Source organism: Cinclus cinclus, chromosome 16 (assembly GCF_963662255.1).
Source record: "Cinclus cinclus chromosome 16, bCinCin1.1, whole genome shotgun sequence".
NCBI classification, from domain to species: Eukaryota; Metazoa; Chordata; class Aves; order Passeriformes; family Cinclidae; genus Cinclus; species Cinclus cinclus.
Genome location: NC_085061.1, coordinates 6,068,496 through 6,094,912, shown reverse-complemented (window position 1 = coordinate 6,094,912; position 26,417 = coordinate 6,068,496). Strand labels below are relative to the sequence as shown.

The following is a 26,417-nucleotide window of genomic DNA, read 5'->3' as shown; positions in this document are numbered from 1 at the left end:
AAAATGTTCAATGGAGCTATTCAGTACCTGTGTCAAGGGCACCACTGGAATCATAAATTCACTTCCTTATTTTGTTCCCACTGTAGGGAAGTTCAGTTAATTTCCTTTAAGATGGTCCATAGAAGACTGAAGTAGCTGAGAATGGGTGGTTTGGAGTAAGTGTTGGCACTGTGTTAGAGCTGTAGTGGGGAGCACAGCTCGGGTGGAAGCTGCTGGTTGGAGACTGAGAGATTCCCTGTTTCACTACAGATTTTGCTGTAGATTGACTTCAGACAGGTACACATTTGACTGTATTTGGTTTTATTTGACTGCCAGAAGGATCAAAAAATTTGTCTCACTTTTCTTCAGCCCATGTTTGAGCAGGAACCTTCCCTATGTGCCTCTATCTTGGGAATCACAAGAAAATCCAATGAACTTCCAGACAGCATAAGGCATTTGTGCAGAGGCCAAATGCCTGTGTCATTTCCCAAATTGGACACAAATTTGTCCACGTTTCTAGTGGATCACAGGCTTCCTGGGAGAGGTTGGAGGAAGCACAGACAATACTGGCAGCTCAGAGGGAAGGTGGTACCAGAGAGCATCTGCTCCAGCACCTGCCCTTTGTCTCCCTGCACTCTCCCTGAGGGTTTGAATCATCCCTGCATGAGCCCATCCCCTTTACCTGCAGGTTTGATGCATATAGGCACAACTTCTAATCATGTCTTGTCCCACATGAAAAACTGAGAGCCAGAGGGATTCAGGCTGCCTTTGAGTATTTGGCAGAGTCGTGGTTGCACTGTTGGCTTTTCATATAGTGTGTGATATGCTCCTTCTGCATTTGCTCAGATGCAGAAAATCTCAGCCTTTATCATTGGTATGACATTGTAATTCTGGGAATGCTAACGAGGTCAAATCAAAATAATGTACAATGCACCGCCTCAGCAAGATGATGGATTACAACAGAGGTGTAGCCACACTCCTGTGTAGAAGCAATTACTACCACCCAATAGAACAATAGGAGAAAATGATGATGTCTTAATCATTCCCTTGGCTTGATTTGAGGGGAGCAACACCCTGTTTTCTCACTGCTCTCTGCCCTGCATAAACCCCTGGAAGAAGCATTCAGCAGCTGCTTTTCCAGGCAGCACACCTTTCAGGAGCAGCAGTGCTGCTGTTGTGCTGAGTGTGGCTGAACACGTTAGTGATTTGGAGGAAGGGTGCTTGCAAGCATTTGTCTTTACTCTGATAACAGGGAACAGGGAGCCAGATGCTCAGCTAGCATAAATCTTCCTAGCTCCTTTGGCATCTGGTCCCACTGGCCTCTTTCTCTACCTTATGGACTGTGGTTGATGAAGTTCTTGGAGAGGTTTGCAGCATAATTTCTTTATATACAGAAATAAGCAGCCCAGAATGAAATAAAATAAAAATAAAAATAAAGGCTTTAAATCTATGAGACTTACACTTGTAGGATCTTCTTAAGCTTCCATGATGTTTCTTGTGCTTCCCCTTTTCTGTAGGGTATTCTTTTAATTCAGGCCTCACAAAACTGGATGTTCCTTCCTAGGACAGGAGTCTATAGTAGCTCAGAGACATTTCTGCTCATCAGGGCTGGCAGACAATTTTTTTCTAAGTAGTTTAATTTTGAGAGCCATAAAATGTCATCCTGGTGGCTACTTCTGAGCTGAGCTCATTGAAGGAAGCTGTTGGTGGGTAGCCAGGTTGTCTCCACCTGGTGCATCCTACGTGTTTCATTTGTTTCTATGTTATCAGCTCCCTGGCTTTTCAAAGCAGCAGAAATTACACTTTTTTTTATTCTCATGATTTGGTAAGCTGCATCAGACAAGCGACCTCCTTCATGAACCCCAAGTAACATGACTATTAGGGCTGAGTGTAGGATTTCAAGCCTGATCCCAAGGAATATGGATAATCCAGAGTTTCCCATCCTGTCTGAGATCTTGGATACTGAAAGCTGCATGGTGTAAGGTACATAGAGGGTATTATGCAGTCCCAGGCTCTACTTGGATTTGATTTGTTGGAGTTGCCTGGAAATCTGTTTTTGCCACGCATATCTGTACTCAGCCTCTTCCAAACTGAATTAATACCTGTTTGAGTGGGATTGCAGCAGATAGCAGAGACAATGCCAGCCCTTCCCTGACACAGATGGGCACCTGCTCATGGGAGGGGAGCTCTCCAGACCTTTGGCAGTGACTTCTAAAGGGCAGCCAGAGCAAAATGTGCTCCCTGGAAAAATGCTGAACACACTGCAGAACTCATCTGACTGTCTCTGCCCTTTCCCAGCCTCCCAATTCCACACTGAATTTATCCAGGGAGCAAGCCAGCTCCGGAAAAGCCCAGGCAGAATTTGGAAATGGGGAAATGAGAATGCCTTTGGCATCTTTTGCACTCTGTGCTTGACATTAACTGACAGCCCTTCATCTGGTCATTGATTGAGGCTAGTGGAGCAAATGGGAGAAGTGTAGCAGTCAGGGAAATGTGATAGCAGTAAATAAAGCCTGATCAGCTGCAATTATTTTATTTATCCATGGCTCTGCATCTTCATTTCTGAAATAATTGCCCATAAAGAATTGCAGAGGAAGCCAAGTCTATTTATAAATCCTATGGCCCCGTGTAGATTCCTTTACTAATTCCAAATGCATGATAGAAAAAGCACGTATTTGCTAAAACTCTGGGGAAGATTTAATGTATTTGCAATGTATCTTTCAGTTAATGTGTACTTTTATTTAGCACATAACAGTTCAATCATACAAAATTATTACCATATGGGACAGGAAAAAAATAGCAACCTCCCCTCCTCCCATGATTAGTGTAGCTAACTCTACTAGTATTGTACATACAACATAATAAAATTTATTTACGTGATTGCTGATATCTACAGTTGCAGCTTTCTGTATGACTTATCAGGTAGGGATGGGTAGAGCCATAAATGTCAAAAGAGTTTTGGCTCACTTGTCCAAAAGGAGCATTTGTAGCTTTGTAATTTTATTTGGTTTCCCTTTGTTTCTGCTGGCTCGTGGAGTTAAATAGCTGGCTCAGCCACAAAACCAACACACTATTTTTTTCCTCCTAAGGCTTTATTCTTGAAGAGGGAAATTCTGATCCAGCAGAGCCAGCATTAGGATTCCTATTGCACACACTGGTGCCAGGATTTTGAGAGAGGTTTTTACAGTTCTTATGGAAAAGGCAAATAGGATCAGATAGAAAATTACACCTTGTTATTGAAGTTGTGAGAAAAGTGTCCTGTGGTCTGTGTTGAGGACTGACATCTCTCATTCCCATTTTTATAGACTGCATTCTACAAATGTGTGCAAGGGATATTCATTATAAAATCTTCGAGGTTTATTTGTTCCATTCAAAGAAATACTACTGTATCTAGTCAACTCAGCTTTGACTGAACAGATAAAAGCCTGTTCTGTTCCAACTTTAGATTTTTCTTGATATTTTTAACATCTTTCTTTTCTTCTGATTTTACAAATCATGGTACAGGATTAGAAAGAGCCACATGATTTTTTCTGCCAGGAGATGAAGTTTGCAGTTAAAGTCTTTAATAAAGTAGAGCCAATTGGTATTGGGAGATACCAAGCCAGAAGAGGATTTTGGGCTTGTGAAATCCAGTCCCCTTGAACCATGGGCATTCATTCACTGATCAGACACTGCTGACCATATTATTTGTAACTTTGGCTCTCAGTGTCCCTCCTGAAACTTGCTGCTGTAGAAATAACGCAGCCCATGGGAGCATCTCCATGTTCCTACAGCCTCCAGAGCCCTGACCCATCCCAGTGCCAGCCATAAAAGTGGCTGGCAGTCACAGTCTGGGACAAACTGCTTCTCTACAGGACTGAAAGCAGCACACCCACCTTTCAGTTTCGGTAATGTTCCTGCAGCTGACTCATGGCTCAAAGACACAGGTGCTGTTAACTGGGCTGAGATCAAGCAGCCAAGGTCCTAGGAAAGCTAATACTGCCACTCAGGGATATAGATATGGCATCTGGGGATGTGGTTTAGTGGTCAACATGGTGTGCTGGGTGTTGTGTTGGGAGTTGGACTTAGCAGTGCTGTGTTAGGGGCTGGACTCAGTGGTCTTAGTGGTCTTTCCCAATTTAAGTGAGTATATGATTCTGTGATTTTTGTTCCAATTGGCAAAGCACAGCTTTTCACTGGCTTTTGGATGTCATACTTAGAGTGACAAAGGATTAGCAATGTTCTTCAAGTTTCTCTTTGATTTGCTTTTAGGACTGTTCAACAAATAAAGCATCTTTTGATGGGGATATCAAATAGTCCAAGCAATCCCTGTAATACAAACAACTGTTAATCGCTTTCATTTCCTGCAGTTATATTCCCTTTCTGAAGTTGTGGCTGTTGTACCTGGAAAGTGCAGCCTCCAGGCTTGATTATCATATCAATTAGGGTGGTGTAATCCTTCTGCACTGGTGGCACTGCTTCCAAGTCAGAGGAGTTGAAATGAACTCCAGAATGGAGGCTGCTGAAAGATTGCTTTCCTTATTACATTGCATCTCATGCTGTTTTGAGGAAATACGTTTTGCCAACCTGTTACATGTGAGCTGGCAGGCATCCAGTATAAACATACTGTTATAAGTCAACATGGCAATTAAATCAAATTGCAATGTTTTCTGTGAGCAGCTAGAGAAGTGAGATGTGCATCCAGTAGCTGCTCTGCTAGGAGCCTTCCAGGATTAGCACTTTGGCACTCCAAAATGTGCTGTGTGAAACCCAACTGAGCAGTTGCTGGTCAAAGTACAACCCTTAGAAGTGTTACTGTTCCAGTCACTGGTTCTGTGCAAGGTGGGTTACTGGAGACCTAAGGCTGAATAAAGTGGTTGGAAAGGTTGAAAGGTAGGAGTATTTTAAAATTGCGAGGAATGCTCTCGTTATATCACAAAGAAGAAGTGCTTTCATTGCTGCTGGAAGGAATAATCAGTAATCAGATATTCTATGGGCCTCATCTATGAGATTTGGGGCTTTTAAAGGGCATTCAAATCCTTGACAACCAAATCCCTGCTGAAATGTTTACCTGAATGAGACTGATAGGCACATTTGATTGTACTTATATCAGGAATAAATCTGGAGTTAACTGGATGAATTATATCCTTTGATATTTAAAGTGCATGAGATCTGAATGTGGTCCTCAATAAGGACAGTGGAGGATGCTGTGTAGTATTTTAGCTCTTTAACTTTTGGTATATTATGCATGAACTGTTTTTCTCTTTTATAACTAATCCTGCTCATCAGATCAGACTTCTTCAGTGTTTCAGTGCAAATTGTGTTTCAGGACACAGCAGCACCTCTGGTCCAAATCTCATTTATGCAGATTGGAAAATTTGTGGTGACTTCAAGGGGAGCTGGATTAGGATTGAGACTGACTGATGGCCCTAGACAGCAGTGAAATCCATTCTCTGTCCACCACTGTGTTCTGCATTTCCCCTTGCCACAGCTCAGAAGCTGCTGGTTGGAATATTGATCAATCCCATCCAGCTCAGGAGCAATTTGTTCTTGAATTCTGCAAACATGTTTATGGAATGACCCCAGAGTCAATGTCTGCAAGTCCAGGTAGCTCAAAAGTTGTCCATTCAGATTAGGATCTGCAGGGATGTGTGGCAGCAGATTTCACTGTCCCAGCAGCCAGGGAGGGAAGATAAACCCCCTTCCCTCTCTGGGCAGCAGCTCTGCTGTTCTGTCCCAAGACGAGCTGCCCTGGATTATCCCCACCTGGAGCAGGGCAGGATCTGCTCTAAACCAGGACTGGACAATGGGAGTCCTAGTGGTGAGGGACCAGATCTACCAACAAGCCAGGGCCAGCTGTTTTGCTGGATATCACCATCTCCATGGGTGCAGCTCCATCCCACTTCCCAGCACTGGGAAGCTGCCCTCCACCACTGCTGGTGAATTATCCCCAAATTCCCTCTCTTCTGACTTCCCCGTGGCATCTTTGGCTCCTGACAGAGAAGACTTTGTTCTGCAGCTCACAGAAATGCCAGCCCCACAATCTCTGTCGCCAGGGTTTTTTTTTTGCACAGCCTTCCAGACTTGCATTTTTCCTCAGCTCTTTTGTTGGGCTGTTTTTGGCAGATGATAACAGGATGCTCAAGATCTATTTTTGTTCTTGTCTTACACAGACACAAATGGGCACAGGTGCTGCCTGTATCTGCCCTTTGTCAGGGTTTGAAGGGACCTGAGTCTGCAGTCACATTTTACAGTACAGAATTGTCTCTGCTTGATTAGCTGCCTCCTAGGTACTTATAAAATCTTGCTAATTAGTCTTTGGGAACAAAGACATGCTGGTGTTTATTTTTTCTTTAAAAGCCAGTTATTGCAGCAGCTAACTTTTCTTTTTTTTATGTTGCCACAGTATATTAGGAAAGAACCATCTTCAGCATCTGATTTTAATCAAGCCACTTCTTCACTTTAATTTTCTGCATACCAAGAAGCGCAGTCCTGTGGCTTTGTCTTTTAATCAGAGAAGCACTTCAGCTCCTCAGTTCCTTATTTCACACAGTTTACCATGTATCAATGGTGCAGAAAAGCAAAGAGCTGGCATGAAATGCATAGTCTGTAATTTACTGCTGAGTAGCAGGGCTTGGCACACAGGGGACTGGCGGAGCACTGAGGTAAGATGTCCTAGTAAATCTAAGCATAAAAAAAAATGTGTCCACAATGTTTTCAGTGGGATATGCAGATACTGCTACCCTGAAACATTCCAAGGGAATTTGTCTCTGTTTCTCTACAATTTATAATCTTTAAACTAGTCTCCAGAGGCTGAGATTCAGGGAGGGGAAAATGATTTGTGCAAGACTTGTGGTGTAAACCACAGGCTGAGTCTGTTTTCTCTCTGGAGCAGCACACACGGCTTTGTCCTGAGGATGAGCTGTGCTGTACTCATCTCACCCCCTGGGAAGAGTTATTTTTGGATGTTTTATGGAGCTAAATTGCTCTTTCTCTGCCCCTGGTCTTTATCTCACACAGAGATAGCTCTGGGGATTGGCACCACTTTGGAGGAGGCATATTGGGACTTGCACAAAGATTTGTTTGAAGTTTGTCAGCTCATTTAAGCCCTCAACATTTCTACAAGTTTTTGAGTTAGGGCTGCTGGCCATCCAAAGGGGCAGGAGATAAGAAACAGTGAAATGGATCTGCTGAAACAGCAAGTGTAGGACTGAGGACCCATGTCCAGCTTCTCCAGAGGTCACCAGTACAGGCAGCACGGTTCCATGGTCAGTGACAATGCAAAAATGCTGTGGCATTTAGGACAGACCCACAGCCAAAGTAACAGTGCCTTGCAGGTCGAGACAGGAAGGTTTTGGCAAAACTTAGGAGAGAGGGCACAGCACAAATCCAAGTTACACCCTTGGCATGGTGCTGTGGGTGACTCACTGCTGTAAACCAACAAAAAGTGTATTTCAAACAGCCATAATAGCTGTTAATACCACAGATTTAGGGCATGCTGAACATTTCTGAGATTTTATTCTTTTCCTTTTCAGTATTTAGTTCAATAATCTTAGTAATTCTCTTCTTAATTATAATTTTTCACCCTGCTATAGTGTTCTGCATACGGGTAAATACAAGTGAGAAAGCCTGAAAGACTCATTTGCATGTTAAGAGGTAGCAGAAACACAGAGTAAGTAGCATCTGCAAATGTGTGGGAGCTGGAGAGTAGCGAGGGGACAGCAAAACTGTTGTAAATAGAAGCAGCTTAAAGTGCAGGATTATGTGCTATGGATAATAATACACCCCAAGCCAGCACATGAGCCAGATACTGTTCTCAGCAGCAGCATCCAACTGATCCTGTTAGCACTTCAAGGCCCTTTTGTAAACTTTGCTAATTGTAATCCAAATTCTTCATGCCAGGGTGTTCACCTGGCCAGAGGACACATATGGCTGGCCACGGAGACCTGTAATAGCAGAAATACTGCACACAGATCTCAGCTACACATAGGCTGTATATGGACTTTAAACTGCTTTGATGAGCTGGCAGCAAGCAGCAAAAGTAATGGAGATGTTAAATAAATCTGTAGGTTTAATGAGAAATCTGGCAATAATTGGTATTGTTTTCTTTGGTTTCCAGTATGACTGACATGTATTTAATTTGAGTCTATCTCATGATATACTAGAAGGGAATTTTGACCCAGGAGTATTTGCATTTCCCTGTGTTCTGTGCCTGTTTGAATCACCCCTGTAAGATAACCCAGCCAAAATTTTCAAACAGACCTCTTTTGCATCCCATTCTTTAGGGGGTTTATTAGGCAGAAAAATCTGATGCCCAGGGCATAAACCCCAGAGATTTTTCAGCCTTTCATGTTGCAAACCCAGGTTTTGTGTCAGGGCCCTGAGTGTGCCCCAGCCAAGAGGAGGGAGAGCAGTGTTGTAGCTCCAGAACCAGCTCTGCCTTCTTGGCTGATGATGGCAGACATCTCACAGCAAAATCCTGGTTTTCTCCATAGGATAGAAATGTGGGGCTAGGGGTTGTTGTCAGTAGAAGGATGGGGTGCAGCAAGAAGTGTTTGTGCCAGCCCTGGAAAAGGTGGGGACAGCAGCTGTCCCTTCAGCTTGACCCGGTGCCACCAGGAGGGCAGAGTCTGCTTTTCCCATTGCCTAATTTTCCTATACCCTGAGCCAGCTACAATTTTTTTGCAGCCTCTCAGGTGCAGAAGCTGGGTAACTGGGATTTTAGCCCAAAACATGCTCTTTTATGCTCTGCCTGACCTACTTGTCACTGCCCGTGGGGAACCGTGAGGGTTTCTGCTCTGCTTGTGCTCCGCTTCCAAGAGTCAGGCTTCCGTGCCCAGTGGTATCACGGTGCCTTGAAGTTATCTTGGCATACACTGTGTGTTTTGGTACAGAAGCTGTTTTTTCTGTGCTTCAGTAGCACTCAGGGCACTGCTGCTTTGCCTGAAGCGTGGCAAAGCTCTCATGGCAGTGCCAGTCCGGAGCCAGCCCCTGTGAGCACAGACAGGCCCTGCTCTGTTAGCGCTCCGTGAGACAAGATGGCTTTTGCAGCATATCCAGGCCACCTATTCAAGCGCAGGTTCTTTTGGCACCCATGAAATCGTCTGACAACTTGTGGGTGGGCAGTGTGCCATGTGAGCAGATGGGCTGGCTGTCCTGGCAGCCAAGAGCCTGGGATGCTCAGCTGGCAGAGGGGAATGGCAGCACAGCTCCTCGCTGCTCCTGTCCAAACGCCTGTCCCTCCTGAAGTTACCCTGGCAAGAGCAGGCACGGGGTGCCTGGCACGTGTTTCACAGCAGAGGTGGTACCCCACATTCTGCCCTGGGCTCCTGCTACTCCATCACCGGGGACAAGGCAGTTTCTGAGATGCTTTCAGCCCGAGCTCCCCACTGGGGACAGCTGACACCTGCCACCATCCTGTGTCCTCCAAAGACTCACCTTGAAGGCAACAGCACAGAAATTATTTTCTTAACTGCCTCTGCTAGGTGGTTTCCTGTGAGAAGTGAATCCTGAGATGAAGGGATTAAAACATCCTCTTTGAGGCTTCAGAAATTGTCACGAGGACTTTCTCCAGGGAAGGCCTTAATGCTCATCACCCTGAGGGCCAGCTTTCCTCACACAGGCATGCACTGCATGATGATTGACACATCATTAATTAACTGTTATTAATTAACCCCATAATCTGAAGGGATGGGGAAGGAATTCCTCACAGGGACGGATCCTGTAATTTCTTTGAGTCCCCTGTTCTGCTGCATTCCTACACCCATCTGGCTTTGGGACTGAAGAAGCTCATAAAGAAGGCAGGACTAATAAACAGCCTTTTTCAGGCCCCTGTCAACTGCCTTCATTTCCTGGCAGCCACAGTTCAAAGACGTTTTTCAGGAGAGCAACTATTTGTATCTATTACTCAGAGTTTAGGGGAAGAGGAAAAAAAAAAAAGAAAAAGAAAATAAAGAAAAAGAATTGGTTGATGGGTTGTTTGTTGCCTTTCAGACTCCCCTTGTTCCCTGCTGTGTAGGATGTAATGCTGTGAAGGATAAAGGATCTGTCCCTGATATAACATGGGTTCCACATGCCCCATCCCTCCTATTGGAATGACCACGCCACATAAGCCCAAAATTAGGGTAGGAAACCAGTCCTGCCTCTCCTTGTTTACTCCATCATGATTCCCTCCCTCCCCTTGGCTCTCAAACCCCAAACTGTGCTGAAGGGCTGAGCTGCACCCAGAACAGCAGCACAAGGGACAGTTCTGCTGCTGACTTGGGCTTTGCTGGTGTCCTTGAAGACTTTATTCTGCTCTCATCATCTTGAGCCAGCCCAAATCTTGTGCCAGTTCTGCCTAGTGACCACTAACAATCTCTGTGTCAGGCAGCAGCATGATTATAGCTTTATTTCACTAATTTTGTCTGCATTTGCCTTTCAAGAAGTGACAATGCAGCGATCCTCTAAGGACAGAAATTGCTGTTTGCCCACAACCACCAGATTCTTGGGGTGATGCCAGTCTCAGTAAGACATCAGTGGTGCTGATAAGCCAATAGTCATAATCACTGATCAGTGCTTCGCTGATGTTCTGACAAGGTTCTGTTTCCAGTATTGTTGAACTACACTTTTGCTGTTATGTGCTGCATCCTTTGGCAGGACAAAGATCTTCTCAGTGATCAGAATGGTACCTGGACTGCAGGAGGTGTCCAGACCCCTGTTATTTTTGGCATGGCTGGCTCCTTTTATTCGGGGTTGTAAATCAGTGCTCATCCCTCCCATGCAATGCCAGGCCCAGCAGTATTAATCCTGCCATTTTCTGTCTCAGCAGTTGGGAATGGCCTCCTGTCGCTGACATCTGAATTACATTTTTAACAACAATTTCCTTTGTTATGTAAAATTATGCCAAAGCAAACACTGGTGTTGGAGGCTCACTGTCTGGTTTTAAATAACACAGACCTTTAAATGCATGGGGACTATGAATAATTTTTATGTAGGGTTTATGTTGTTTACTTGCTTGTTTTTGAAGGATTTTTTTTACTTTATTTTCCCTGGCAATGTAAAGCTGTCACTCTTTCAGTAGGACAGTTTGGAAAAGCTCCCTGATCCCTCTTAGCTAATTATACTCATTTTATGTTATTGGATTCTCTCATCTTTCCCCTCTCTTAAAAAATGTATTGAATTGCCTGATATTGCACCAATTCTTTATTGCAATATCTTCTAGATTTAAAAGTGGCATGTATTGAAATTATTTTGGTGTTACCAAAGCTATTTAATATCTGTGAACTTAATTAATGTGTTTTCTGGCACTCAGTGGTGACTCCAAAGTCCCAAAGAATTACACTCAACAGCCCTGAATTTCAAAGCCTGACATCACTGTGAGCAAGGAATACAAATCCATCAACAGGAGCAGGATTTTAATTGCTTTTGAATGATTCTATAGAAATCTAAAATTGCTTTGTGGGATGAAAAAAGAAAAATTCCCACTTTTGTCTGTGAAAAGGTTTTAATTCTCGTGAATAAAATAAGTGGTTGTTGGAATGATACAAGATTTTTTCCCCTGTGACTGTGTAGCTGTTTTTACAGCCCCTTCTTGCTGGGATTTTATCCTTGAGCAGTGAGCCATCTGAGTTCATCAGATATTATACATGGCAATTGCCAAGCTAGGAGAGGCTGTTTGCTGGCTGGAAGATTTGTGCTTCTATTGCTTTCACTGTTAAAAAATGAGACCACCTGCATTCTTTTGCAATGTGACCTTCTCTAGCTGGTCATATGCTGTGTTTTCTTTATGATCTGATCTGATTTTAAGGGTAAGACCAACAGTGCTTTAAAACCCGATAATACCTTGACTCTTCTTTCACAGTTTTTCTTTCTTTTTTTTTTTTAATTCTCTCTTCTTTTTTTTTAATGAAAGGAATGAAAACCTTTGCAGACGTTTCTACATCTGGCTTAGCTTCTAGTTAAATGCATCCTCAGGGAGTGCTGGAAAATATTACTTCTGTTTAGAAGAGAAGTAAATGAGTCATATTTTCCAAAATAGTTTTCAAGGAAAGGGATATCAGAAGTTGTTTGTATTTTCCTGTTTAATAGATTTAGTGAATACTTAAAATCTGTTCTGCATCATGAGAGGAGCAACACCAGGGTGCCAGTGGTTCCTTTGCCTTGGCAAGTGGCAAAAGCCTGCCCAGCTGGCAGGTGTCAGGGCTGAGACCCCAGGGATGGGGCAGCCTGAGGGTCCCTTCCCTGTCCCACCCCTTTCTTATGTGTAAGGGCAAATGCCGTGGCCCTCCTGGACTGCAGAAGAAATAGAATCTGGTCTCTTGTCTCATCCCAGCATTTCTGTGTGTGAATCAGCTGGAGGAATCCCCTTCCTAAAATATTTAGGATGTCCAGAGATACCCAGGGTGCCCAGACTGGAGACCACAATGGGGGCTGGGAACCTGTCCCACCTTCTGCCTCTCCACGTGGCTCCTGGGCAGGGAAGGCTTTGCTGAGACCCTGAACAAACCTCAGCCCAGGCCAGGACACAAAAAAGTTGCCATATCCCCCACGTCCATCCCAAGCAAATCACTGACGAGCTAAACCTTCTCAAAGGTGCTCAAGGACATCAACAGACATCACTCAGCTGGGGCCATAGCAGCATCTAATACAGCAATAACATTTCCTTAACCAGGTATGGAAAATATTGCTGATCTTGATTCAGGGAAAACAAAACAAGACAAGACAATCCAGTATTTTATATTTGATTTAACGTTACATTTACAAAAAGGTGTTTGGCCGCAGCATCTGGCATTCCTCCCTGGTATTTTCCTGGCATTTGAAGCATGTTGATGCTGACATGTATTGGAGTATGGAAAACCTTCCTATTGAGGGCTTTTAAATATTTTTAATTATTTTCAGAAACAAAACTAGCCATTATTGTATATTTGAAACACTGTCATTTTGTCTTTTCTTGCCTAACTGCTACGTTTTGAACAATTATTTTTAAATTGTTTTTCCTTTAAATTGACCATAACAAACCAGAAAGATGTCTTCAGGATTAATTTTCCCCTAGCTGAAGAAAGTAGCTCATCCATTCTCCCTCCCACCTTGAAGCTGTGCTAGGATGGTTACCTGGATACCCTGCCTGTAAAGGATGTATGTGCCGAGGCAATTTAAATAGCCTGATTTGTCATCTAACTGCAGACATCATTAGCAAAGCATTATTTGGCTGGAACACTGTAGGCTGAATGTGGATAGCTCCTCTGTGTTGAGGAAAAATTTAATTTAACCACCTTGTGACCAAATATTGTCTGTTTTTAATGCAGAGCTGCAGCAAGGCTGGTGTGAGGAGTACAAGTGGTATCTGGGTGGGAAGTTATTTTCCTGTGGTGTATAACTATTGGGAATTCATTCTGCACCAGGAGGAGGACAGCTGCTTTTTAATTTGTTGGTTCAGAATCTACTGGTCGGTTTATTTTGAGGCAAGGAAATAATTTTTGTGTCAAGGAGAGGAAGAAGGGAAGAAAATATGAGCCTGACTTTTCCTTTTTGCTGTGTTACTTTTCTCCTTGTCACAGTCCCCATTTCAATTTATTTCTCTGGTTTTAAAACGGCAATTCCATCAGCATGGAAGGATCCTTATAAGCAGGTTTTTAAAAGCAAGCTGGTGAAGTTACAATGATGTTTTGAAATATGTGACAAAGTGTAAAGCAGAAAATAGTGGCCTCCTCTGATAAGCCCTGCACATCCAAAGGCAGAAATTGGCATTTCCTTGAAATCTGACTGTGGAGTGTGGTCAGGGATGTAGTCTGGGCATAACAAGAAGGAAAATGTAAAAACAAATCTGATTTTAGGAAAAGGGTTTTTTTTAGTTCTCGGATCAGTTTTTGGTTTAGGATTGAATGTAACATAACTGTTTTAAGGCTCTAACCAAAATCAGATTATTTATTTTTGAAGCCAATATGATTTGGACAACTCAGCTGGAGTCTGGTGATCTGTCAGGTTCCACAGACCTGCAGCCTCCCACCGAAGGCAATTCTGCAGCTACAGCTGAATTGAAGAAGCACCACAGTTTCAGAGCTGCCAATTATATATTCCTGAACATTCTTCTTGGCAAATCAACTCCCAAATCATGTTCAGAAATCATAGTCTTAAATGAAGCACGGCTGCAAAATATTCTGCTGATCTATGGTGCAAGTCCTTTTCCTTTAGTCATAATTGATGTTACAAAATATTTTATGGCTTCTGTCATTAGTATTCCCAGTTGGCTCAATCTACAATTTATCTCATGCTGTAAAAATGCTAAGAATTTTCTACTGATTAGCAGCAACAGTAGGGCTTGTTTCTACATTTATCAGCTTGGGGTATTTTTGGGTGGGTAAGGATTCTTTTGTCTATGAATTATAATGTGTCTAGACATTCTGTTTTTGTTACAAATCTAGCAAAATGAAGATGCTTTTCCAGTAGTAATTAAATTTTTTCAGTGACATAAAGTCCACTGTGCACGAGGCTTCAGAATAATGAATATATTTATTTCCAGGAAATCTACAGTATTTTCCTTGCCATTTGTAGGACTCAGCATATAAATAATGCAGGTCATGCTGTGCTGATTTTCAGTTCATCTCAGGAAAGTATGCCATTAAAAATGCCACAGTTCTTTCAGGCACACACAGACACAGCAGGTAAAGGGAATATTCATGTGATGAACAGTGACAGAACCAGCATTAGCTAATGCATAACCTTGCAAAGCACCCCTTAGACAATGAAATTGTTTGCAGTAATTATGGTGTGGAATGAGACTGTTGTTTAACTTAACATCATGGCAGCCAAACTGTGATCCATCAAAGTGGCTCTGAGTGTGTAACCCAGGGCTAGGACTTGGAAATGCAAAATAAGGTGAAGGGAAATGAAGATCCCTGGAGCCTCCCTCTGTCACCCCAAACACACACAGTTGATGAGTGTGGTGAAAATGGAACTTCTTTTAAGCAGTTCTGGAAATGCAAGGTCCCCATAAATTCCTCACAGCCCTGCATTTGTCTTTGAGTATATGTTGCTTATTGAAATCTGCAATTCTGGTGTTAAAATCTCCCCTCTACAAAACCAGCAGTGGCTCTTGCAGTGCTCAGACACAAAGATCGTGGTGTGTAAAAGCAGCATCGTGTCTCTGCTCAGTAAGGTGAGAGTGGTTCATGTGTTTAAGAAGGAAAATTCACCATACCCCATCCGCAGGCATTACTTATGCATAAGCAGAGCTTTAGTACGTGTTGCAAATGGAAATTAAGTACATGATGTGCCTGGAAGGAGTTTTTCCAACTATTTATGGGCTGATCACATTTGGAGCTAGAACTGGCTTGGTTATTTTTAGTTGAGTAACGTTACAGTAGTAGTTGCATTTATAAAGAAGCAAGAAAATTCACTTGCAGTTCACAGACCTTCTTTGTTGGATCTCGTTTCAATCCTCAGTGTCCCCACACTCTGTGCCCCAGAGGAGAAGCTGAATGCCACATGCCAGGGGCTACCTGTGTGATTGCAGGTCAAGGAGTCACAGCTCAGACAGATTTAAACTCCCACAAAGCAGCTTTGTGGGTCTTTGTGCCTTTCCTCCTTCCCTCCCAGCTCTGTGCAGTGTGCTTAGACGGGCTTTGCCACTTGAAGCTCTGCTCTGGAAGTGGAACCATGGCTGCTCTTTGGCAGCCCGGGACAGGCTTTCCCATCTCTCTGAGGTGGTAACTGCGTGCAGTGCGTGTGTTTGCCCGGTGGTGTTGGAGAAGATGAGTTTTCAGAGCTGGAGTTGGGTGGGACTGGCACAGGAGTTTTGTGCAGGAGGGAATTCGGCTGGGCACGAGGCTCCTGTGTGGGAAGTTTTGGCTGGATCTCTCAGAATAGTTCAGAAAGAAGAAAAATTTCACTGTCTTTGGCAAAAAGAAAACATGGCCTAAATCTTATTTCTCATCTTTATTTTCATGATAAAAATCAACGATTTCAAGTTAATGGTCTTTGATACGCCTGAAGAAAGAAATTCCAATATTTTAAATATGCAGATGTGATACATAGGTACTTCATTAGCATGAGTCATTGTTCCTTCTTTCCTACAAAGAAAAGGAATTGAAAGCCATTAAAAATCATGAAATAATAAGGCAGAAGCATATAATTTAATATGGTCATCTATTAAAAAATGCACATTGTGCATAAATAATTGGACATATCAGCAGGGAATCCACAGCCGTCTTACAGCTAAGTTGCTTTGCAATTGCCATCTGACCTGTAGATAAGTGGAAACAATGTCTTCATTAAGCTTACAGAAGTGAATATTAATCATTAGCAAAACCAGCACTGCAAGATGAAGGGGAAGTCCTGCTATGGCCCTGGGAGCTGTGTGCATGTACCTAATGGCAGGATTTAACTATTAAGGTCATATCAAAAATAGATCTGCTATTTGTCCACGGGGCTTACAGGTCTGCTACAAAGGCAATTGGATTTAGGATGTCATTTAAAGACTTATTGCATGTTCTGGAAGAAAAGGTGTAGCTGGAAATATTCCCTAAAAGATTTGACTTCACTTGGCTTGTCTTATTTTCTTCTTTGGGTGAACAGGATTAAGAGTAACGGAGATTTTAATTTTTTATAGGATTTAATGAAAACAGTGATTGTTTGTTTTTTTGGTTTATTTTGTTGTTGTTGTTGTTGTTTGTTCGTTTTCAATGTTCCCATTGTTCTGACCTCTGCCCCTTCCCGAGCTGCGTGATGGGAGCAGGAGGTGATTCCCTGGCATTCCTGGGACACCTCATTCCATGCTCAGACTGCACTGTAGGTATGCAGGTGAAATTCATGATTTGGAGGATGTGAAGGTGTGACATTGTAACACTAGTGTATGTGATGCTGGAAAGGGTAGAGCTAATATTTTTAAAGTGGTGACTAAAAAAGATCTGTATATGCATAAAAAAAATGGACTTTCAAATTTAATCTTTGCACCTTTGGGTCATTTTCCTCGTTTTTCTGGAGGTGAGTAAGGATCCCACTTTATTTTTTCTTTTGGTTTCCTATTCCACCTGTTTGAACCAATAAGATGGTTCAATCTGGAGGTGCTCTGGCTGTCTGTAACTAATCCTGTAATACTTTCCTAACATTCATAATGATGCTGGGCAGTTCTGTCAATACAATCACTTCCAGTGAGATGAATGGAAAACAGCATACAGGGAAAAAAAAAAAAAGGAAAGAGAAAAGCAGGTTTAATTCTTGCCAATATTTGTGATAAAATGAAGATCTTCACTCAACTTTATTGGAATTTACTCAGGCATTTGGTAATAGCAGCCTACTGGAGATTGCTTAAGGAGGGAACTCGAGGGACCTGTAATAAAAAACAGAAAGATAGCTTGTGTATTCTTTGCTCTCTGAGATCTCAGGTCCTGAAAGTGTCAGACACACAGAGTGCTCCAGACAGAGTTGAAATTCCAATATTAATTTAAGATTCTTCAGCTCCTGCTCTTGCTTAATCCTGCATTTTCTGCCTTGATATTGGCGAGAGCTGAGGAGGATATCATGGACATATTCAAACTAAATGCTAAAACCAGAGGTTGTGTCTTCTGTCCCCCTCATGCAGCCATGGATGAGAGTGGGGTGTTTGCTGTCACAGGTGGCTCATGGAGTTATTTACTGAGTTTGCATCTGTTCCAGAATCCTCTGGAGTCGATGGGGATCTTTTCCCATTAATTTACTGCCCTTTAAATGTGAGTACAGGCAGGTCAGGCCCCAGTTTATGAACTGGCTCTGTCTTTCCTGAGCTACTTCACCTTGGACTCATGGGAAACCTTTCCCTGAATAAAAGGAACGTTGGATCAAACCCAGAGGAAAAACAGTAAGTGCTGCAGGAATGGGACAGTGAAGTCCAGTGGTTAAAGCACACATTTGCTTTGCTCTGCTATGCACTTATCCTCACAGTAGGAAAACTGAAATACAAGTGTCCTTGGCTTTGGCAAAAACATCATTCTGTCTTTGAAGCCAAACTGCTGTGGGCTGTGCACACACACAGCTATCACACTGTACATACAGTAGATAAGCTTCCCATTTTGTAGACATTTAAACACAGTTAAAAATTCAAGGAGAGGTAACCAGACATTCACTGTTAGAGAAAAGCAGCTGCATGCCATAAATCAGCTCCAAAAAAAAAAATAAAATCTGGCAACAATATCGTTTCACTAAAGCTTTTACTGAACATCTTTTGCATAATTTTCCTCCCCTATCTTGTCCTCTACTCTCACCTCTTTTTTTCACATGCTGTTTTCTCTAAGCTCTGCCTTTTTATCAACCTTCTCACACTTTATTGAAATGTCCCCTTATCTTACCAAATAGCCTCAATGTAGGTAGACTTTAAATCAGCTGAAACAAACGTCTAAGAGTGGGACGGGGGAGCACCCCTGTTTCACATTGAGCACTGGCTCAGCACAGCCAGGGGGAAGTGTTCCCTGTGTCTGCCTGCACACACACAGATCCCTTTCTCTCTCTCCACTCCAGCTCTGAGTGGGTGCATTTTTGCAGCCCACCAAGCGTAAATATTCCTCTGCACCTCGAGCGTGGGAGTTCACCGAACGATTGCACTTGATGGGAGATGTTTCTATAAAACTGTGATTGCCCTTAGCAGCCAAGCCAGCCACAGCCTTCCTTCCCTTGCAATTCTTCCCCTAACATCCTTTTGCTCTTTATCTTTTCATATGGAATATTTTTCAGAGATTTCGATAGGTCTTTTTATTTTATATATATATATATATTATTTTTTTTATTTAAGAGGAGCAGTTTAGGCCAATACTGAACCCTTTTGAAATCCTGCACCCATTGTCATTTTACGTGATTCTCCTCCAAACTTGCACCCCCATTTTTTCCCTAAAATGCTGTGTCTAAATCTGGGATAAAAGGAGAAGAGGAATGATGCTCTGTGCCAAAGCAGGGACTGTTATTTGCAGCTTCCCAGCAGCAGGGCCCACGTGGAGGCCAGGAGGTTAAAATCCTCCTTCTCAGTGGAGGTGGAGAAGAGGGAAGAGATGCTAATATGGCTTGATCTTCCCCTGGGAATAACTCAGTGACTCCCTGAGGGCTGCAGAGCATGAACCCACCCTTCATGCAGCCCACCCTTGTAAGCTTAAAGGACCCTGATGTGTAATTTCCCCTGCAATTTGTGACTCATGTGGTGCCCTTAATAAAAAGTGTGGATTAGCAGGGAAGGCTTCCAGCCTGGGAAAGGAGAAGTTTAGAGAGACAGGAAAAGGGTTTTTTATAGGTTTGTAAAACAACGGGATTACTCTGTAAAGTGGCTGCTAAAAAAAAACTTCCAACCCAGTACCCTCTTCCTCATGAAATAAATAAACAACCAAGGCTGAGGAAGATAGAGGTAACTAACTCAAATTTAGCCAGGAAGTGAAACCTCTGGGTTAATACTAAGATGATCCAGGGCTGTGTAGTACTTGAGAAGTTAAGGCATCCTCTGACTGAGGCTGAGAAATGTTGTTCCCAAGTAGTTGAGAGGTTTAGGAGCACACAGGAGTATATGCACCTGTAAGTCACCTTGGCAGCTTCTAGGCAGTAAGTAACTCTCTGAGAAATGCTCCAAGTGGTGATATCAGCACATTCCCAAACACGTAACCCTCTGCAGGTGGAAATAATCCAGGTGGGAGATGTGTGAGCCGGGGGAGATCACCTCGGAGGTGTACTGATCACCTGCAGGGCTTTGCAGCAAGGTGGGCTCGGTGCCAGAGCTCGGCTGGGGAACGGCGAGCAGCAGAGTGCTGCTCCACATTCCTTGTTCAGGCAAAACTCTGGTTGGGGAAAAAAAACACGTGAGAAAATGAGGGGTTACCCACGAGCTGCAGAACCAGCTTAGGGCAAAGAGTAAGTTGGGCACTCTTCACAGAGCTTGTGTTTGCTGACAGGAGCACTAATGAGGCAGGCGTTAAAATAAAATAAACCAGAAAACAGAGGTTGCATAGTTTGCTTTATAAGAGCAATGAAATAAGCACACCATATCAAAGCACTTCCCTTTTCTTTTGCAACCATGAAGCAATCTGAGGCAGGCAATTACACCTCCTTTCCAGCTCACAGAGGCACATCACCCTTTGCCACAAGTTAAGGAATATTAACAGCAGCAGGAAGGCGAGTTCAGGGGTGGGTGTGCTTTACTGGGAAATCACACCTCCAGGAATTATCAACAATCAGTCCTGGGGAGCAATTATCTCACAGTAACCACATGCCTGCTGTCCTCAGTGGCATAATTATGGAAGATTCTCAGGATCTGGGATTGAAGCAAGCTTGAAAAGAAAACCTTGTGGTTCTCTGGGTGAAAGTCCCCTCTGATGGGCAGAAGGATGGGGCACCAGGACATCCTCTGGCCCTTCTGTGGGGCGTTCTCAGGGGAAATGATGTTTGGGGGCTGGGGCTGAGCTGTCTGCTGGCTCTCAGAAAATCTGGGGTTTGCAGGAGGAGGTTGCACAGGATGCTCTGATCCCCTATTTCTCTTTTGTTACTGAATCTTTGGTATGCATAGCTGGTAAAGCATCTCTACAAATAAGAATTTCATGCTCTTCTTAAAAAATATTGGTACACACACTGTGTAGGCTCTGTCCCATTAATGATGTTGATGATGGTTATTTGTCTGCAAAGTCTTGGGCACTTAACTCAGTGCAGTTAAGCATCCAGTAGCTCTTGAATGGTAAACTGGAAATATAAAGCCAAAAGAGTTTGAACTTCTGCATGGGCAGGCAGGAAGGGAGGAGGGAGTGTGCTCTTAGTGAGCATGGTTACTGCTTTTGGGTCCCTGGGAAAGCACAGCTCTCCTATACAATTGCAGATATATAGGTCAGCCACGACACTAAACATGGAAATCTCAAAGGATTTTCCACTTTTGTAGCTGGAGCCTGAGCATCCTTTTATTTATTCTTTATTTATTCCTGCTACATGATCTTTAGAACTGCAACACTTCACGAGTGAGAGAGAAGGAGGCACAGGGTGCAGAAATTCAAACTCTCAGCTAAAGTTAGAAGAGGGAGCCTGGGCCAAATGTGCTGAATAGAGGGTGCAAACACTGTGGTGCTTCTAGTGGTGTCAATACAAAGTTCAGACAAATTTTGGCCTGGAGAGGAGAATGTTGGGTCTGTACATTGAGCTCATACAAGTTGTTGTACTGCCCTGTGGCCCCTCAACACATTCCTCTACCTGGCACAGCTCAAAAGGCATTTCAGGAACACAAGAGCTCACACAAGTTGTCTGAGCCTTTCTATATCTCTTTTTGTTTGTCTTTGTGGGGCAGACAAAACACTGAAAGCCAGGATTTGAGTCTTGATCACACCAGGGAACTGCAGGTCTCAGGGTCAAAACGTGACATTTGGGACCTACCAAAGCCCGTGACCAAACTGACTGGTGCTTTTGGCAGAAAGCTTTTTAAGAATTTTTTTTTTTTCCCCCAAAGAAATTGTTGTCCTGGGTGGAAAGAAGAAGAAGAAGGAGGAGGAGAAAGAGCAGTTCTGAGTGTGGCAGTGGCCAGGGTGAGCAGCCAGAGGTGCTGCAGGTTCTGGTGCTGATCACTGGCTCCTTCCTACAAAGTGCTGAGCACAAAACAGCTCCAAGGAAAGATTCAGTCTGTGCCTGGCTCTCAAGGACACACATAGTTCACTGGCTATATGTGTGCCCAAAGTTAAGCATGTTCTTAATGAGCCTCGAGTGCTTTGCTCAGGGCAGAGCTGAATCCTTAATAGCTCCATGTTTTTGCAGCTTTTGCTGAAAAACTGAGCTAATATTTTCCTGCTTCTTGGGAATTTTTAAGGACAAACTTACTAGCATTCATGGTTCTCATAATGATAGCAAGGAAACTCATGAATAAAAAGGAAGACATTATGTATCAATACATCAGACTCACAGTAATAACTTTTTCCAACCTATAAACCTATTGTGAACCCAGGAATTTCAATGGGCACATACATCATGTACAGTGAGAAGAAAAAAATCCAAAAAGCTGAAAGAAATTTGAGCTTTGCTATGCTTCTAATATGTTTAATGTTATTGTTCCATTAAATCCCTACCCTTAATGACCCCAGACATATTAAATAACATTCTCAGGGCTGAAGAAATGCTTCAGACTTCTTATTTTACACGTATTTTTTCATCCTGTGCTCTCAGACCTCTAAAAGCGTTATATATTGAAAATCCTCTGTAGAAAATACTCTGCAGTCTTTTTCCTGAAGAGAGGCTGCAGGTAACTGGGCTCACATGGAGCTCTGTTTGCTCTTGACAGTTTTTCAAAAATAGTTTTTGCAGCTGTATCATTTTTCATGTTTGCAATTTGTGGCAAGCAGACAATGTACACTGGAGCCTCAGAGGGATAAAGGGAGGGGAAAGATGACAGATACCATGGGCTTGGCATGGCAAAAATGCTCACACCTCTTGCTTAAGAGCACAAAGGAATCTAGGCCATGCAGGGACAGAAAATATTCATGGTGATATCATTTCTTAATGAAGATGTCTTTAAAAAGACACAAAATATCACTGCAACACCTCATTAATGATACCTCCTGCTTTTTTAATTGCTGTGAGGCTTTTTTCTCCCTGCTGTGACCACAGCATTGGCCACATTAACATTAGCACTGGGAGCTCTTTTGTTGTGCTGTCGAGTACCTTTTAATCTTCCAATTCCTGTATGTCACGTCAGGTTTCTACCTCAAGGATGAACCAAACCTTATTTCTGGGTCAAGATTTTTTTTATCTGCAGAGCAAATTAGTGACAGGAGCTTCCCAAAGCTTGCCTTTCTTTTCATGTCGTGACTAATTTGTTTTTCTGTTCAAGCCCTGCTTGTTCTGGATGATGGAAAAGCATTACTATCCAACAAGCACTGCCACTTAGCCTCTGTGGCATCAGTGTTCATCTGTTCTCTACATTCCCTTTTCCCACCAGCATCTCAAGGAGGGAGACAAAGAGGAGTTTGCAGCCAGAGTCCCACCTTTGTACCCCTGTGATTTTGGGGGTATGTGCTGCCTCTTTGCAATCATCAGTGCTCCAGTATGGATTGTAACCCTCCTGCTGAGCTCCCTGGGCAGGGGGAGGCTTCTCTAAATCAGGGTATGAAAACCTGAGCTTCTGATTTTGGAAATACACACTACAGTCCCCACTGCTGGCCATAAAGCAGCCCTGTGTGTCACTGCTTACAGCAAGAGCAGCCCTGGACAGAGCTCATTGCAGCAGTTGAGAAAAGCATCTTTATTTTCCTTACCCCAGCATCCAGGAGGCTGCTTTTCCATAATAACTGAGATCAGCCCCATGATGTTGGAAAAAACCTCATCCTACCTCAAATGTTTTTTTAAACTTGTGTGCTTTCTAACTCTATGCCTACCTTTTAAATTTAAAGATTCCTTAATGAAACACAAAAAAATATTGCTGTAACACCTCACTAGTGTTCCCAGGGTACAGGGGAAATACAGGCAAATGTTATAAAGAATGATCCCACTTGTTTGGTCACATCATGTCCAAACCACAACAGTTAGATATTGCTGTATGTGCTGGATTATACATTAAATGCCTCTCTGTACATCCATCTGGAGCTGGGTAGCACTGCAGGTCATCTCTCTGGTTTTGTGACAGTTCTGTGACAGCATTTCATCTGGCTTTCTTTACACCTACTAAATAATAATAACAAGAACAAGAATAAAAGAATAAGAATAAGAATAGAATAAGAATAAGAATAAGAATAAGAATAAGAATAAGAATAAGAATAAGAATAAGAATAAGAATAAGAATAAGAATAAGAACAGCCTGTGAATCTGAGCTCTGACCAGGCTGAGCTCAGCACCCAGCACATGCCATCTCCTCAGCCACATTCCCAGGGGACAGGAAGGGGACCAGTGGCTGTCACACCAAAAAGCATGGGTGGGGAACACATCCTGACAAATGTGCTTGCACTAATAGATTTTTTTCCATTTGTGTTTCCTGTAGTGACAGTCAGCTACTTACTGGGCAGAGCTGGAAGTAATATTCTGAATTGCTGAAGGAAATTTTCCCAGTTGATCAAACTCGTATGTGTTTTGTGCTGATCAAAGATTCTCTTCATGTCTTATGCATTTGAAAGCACAAAAGAATGAATGAAAAAAGAGCTATTCTTCTGAGCTGGTAGACAATGAAATTATGATTGGTGAGATTATGCCTTGACTTTACTGTCAGCACAATGTCAGTAAAGGCAACAGTATAGAGAAGGTGCATTTTGAGATATTAATACCACTAAAAGAAAAAGAAAAGCCCCCAAAAGAGGAAAATGTCTGGGTGTATTATTATTTTTATAGTTTAGTGGAGAATAAAATGAATTTTTCATATTTTTGGATAATATTATTTTCCCTGATTATTCATCCCTTCATATCATATCTGCTTGCGTAGGCAGGCAGGAGTGGTAATTCAATGTTTTGTTCAGGTGAAAATCTGCTTATATATATATATATATATATGTATATGTATATGTGTGTGTATATATATATATGTAGACATCTAGTGTATGGCATGGCAGGAACCTTCCACTGGTGCTGCTCCTAGCAAGGGACTGACTTTTCACAACATTTTCAAAAATGACCCGTGTAGAGGAATTAGAGGCTGCTTCTTTGTCTTCTAGCAATGGTGTTGGTTTTAATGGCGTAGCCTAAAATGGGCTTTCAGGGCTCTGGGTTGGTTGGAATTTTAGTGAGTTAAAAATAAATTAATTGTGCTTAATAAAGAAGTGGCTTCTGAGCTGAGGAATCTGCAGTGTCAAGGCATTAAGGCTTCATTCCCAGGTCTGAGCTTGGGGATGCTCTTTTCAGGAGTGGTGTGCTTGTCACAGGTATCCTCCCTCAGAAAGGCACTCACATCAACTGCAGCAGGTGTCTCTGGGATGGTTTTGCCTTGAGCGTGGAATGAGGAGAAAGAGCAAGGCTGGAAAGCAGCAGGGGAGGAAGGCCAGCGCCCTAGGACGAGAGGGCTGCAGCTGTGGCATCACAAAAGGACATTTGGAAGATAACGTTAGAGCAACGTCTGTCAAGAGTGGTTTAATTCTAGCTGATCTCACCCTGGGGCCATGGAACTGGCTAGGTGACCTCCTGAACCTCCTTTTGCTTTTCCACTGGGAACAGAAAGGAAACCCACCTCAATACACTGCTTTCCTGTGGGTTTTCTCTCCCTCTTCCCCCACTGCCTTTCTGTGCCAGGTAACAAGATATTTCTATATAAAAATGTGCTTTCAGAAGCTTATTGTTATTCTGTGCATAAGTTTCTGATTTATATTAAGCTAACTGGTCCTTGAGCATGTGCTGTTGTCAAGCTCTCTCCGTCTGCTCAGGAGAAAAGCACTCCGGGGCTGGCACGCAAGAGCATGATCTGGGTATTTATCCTTTTGGCAGTTTGCTAATTATTCCTATTGCTATCACATCCCTCTGCAAATTTCTGTCTCTTTGCCACAGTAAATATTCTCTCATTTTTTCGAGCTGCAGAGCTGCTACTTGAACTGGAGAAGACTGAATATCCTGCAGGGGCTCATATTGTCATTTGGTTGATAACAGTGAAACGGGCCAAACATCCTTTCTGTGCCACTCAAATTGCATGTCTTTGCATTCCTGTGTTGGCCGCTCGTTTTCTGGCCCATATTTTGCTCTTGTAAACAGCTCCTATCATCCCTGGGAGTGCTCTTTGTAGCACAATGCTTTGATAAAGCCAGAGCCATCAGCTGCCAAGACTCCATAAGGAGTTAGAAATAGGCACCAGATAGCTCTGCTACTGTAGATGTAGCAGCTTTAGCAGTATCATTTCTCTTCCTAAGGACTTACTAAGCCATTAAAATGTATTATAAAATTAAATGGCATTTTTTCCACCTATTCTAAGCGGTGCCAAGTGCATTGAAAACCCTCCCAGATGATACAGCTCTGCATGCAAAATCTCAGTACCCTCCTAAGGACTGCAGCTGCCTCAGAGACTCCTTTCTTTTTAGTATGGGCTGCCTCTTTCACTTAGAATAATAAGGTTTAGATGATCACAGGGCACTCTGTATCCCCCTGGTGCAAAATCCAATTTGACGTGAGTGTTGCATGGAGGGGAGGAAGGGAGGGAGAAGATCTTGCAAGCAGACAGTGGACTTGGAGTCTGAGTTTTCCATTAGTACAAAGAAGAAGTTCATCAGTAAGGGCTTGGAAGATTCAATGCCTGTCTGTGTTGGAAGAAAGGCTCTCTGGAATTGATGGAGCTCTGTGTTTCAGTGGTGCACTGAATCAAGGGGCTGCTTGTGGAGCTTCCAAATGCAAAGAATTCCCAAGTCCATTCCAGGCCATAAAATCATTCAAACAGCAACAAACTGCTGAGTAGCCACCATTTAGTCTTTCATTAACTATCCCTTTAGTCTTGTATTAGCTATATTTTATCATATAGGTAACACTGTGTATGATCTGTTGAGCCTGCAACTGGGCTTCAGGACAGGCATCTAAACACCTTAAGTGCTCCACAGGAAGAGAGGAAA

At 42.9% G+C, this 26,417-nt stretch overlaps 1 protein-coding gene across 1 annotated transcript in view; it reads left to right on the top strand.

Moving 5' to 3' along the window:
* Positions 1–26,417, top strand: part of FAM20C (FAM20C golgi associated secretory pathway kinase) — a 56,433-nt gene that overhangs the window by 12,512 nt on the left and 17,504 nt on the right. The window lies entirely within an intron of this gene.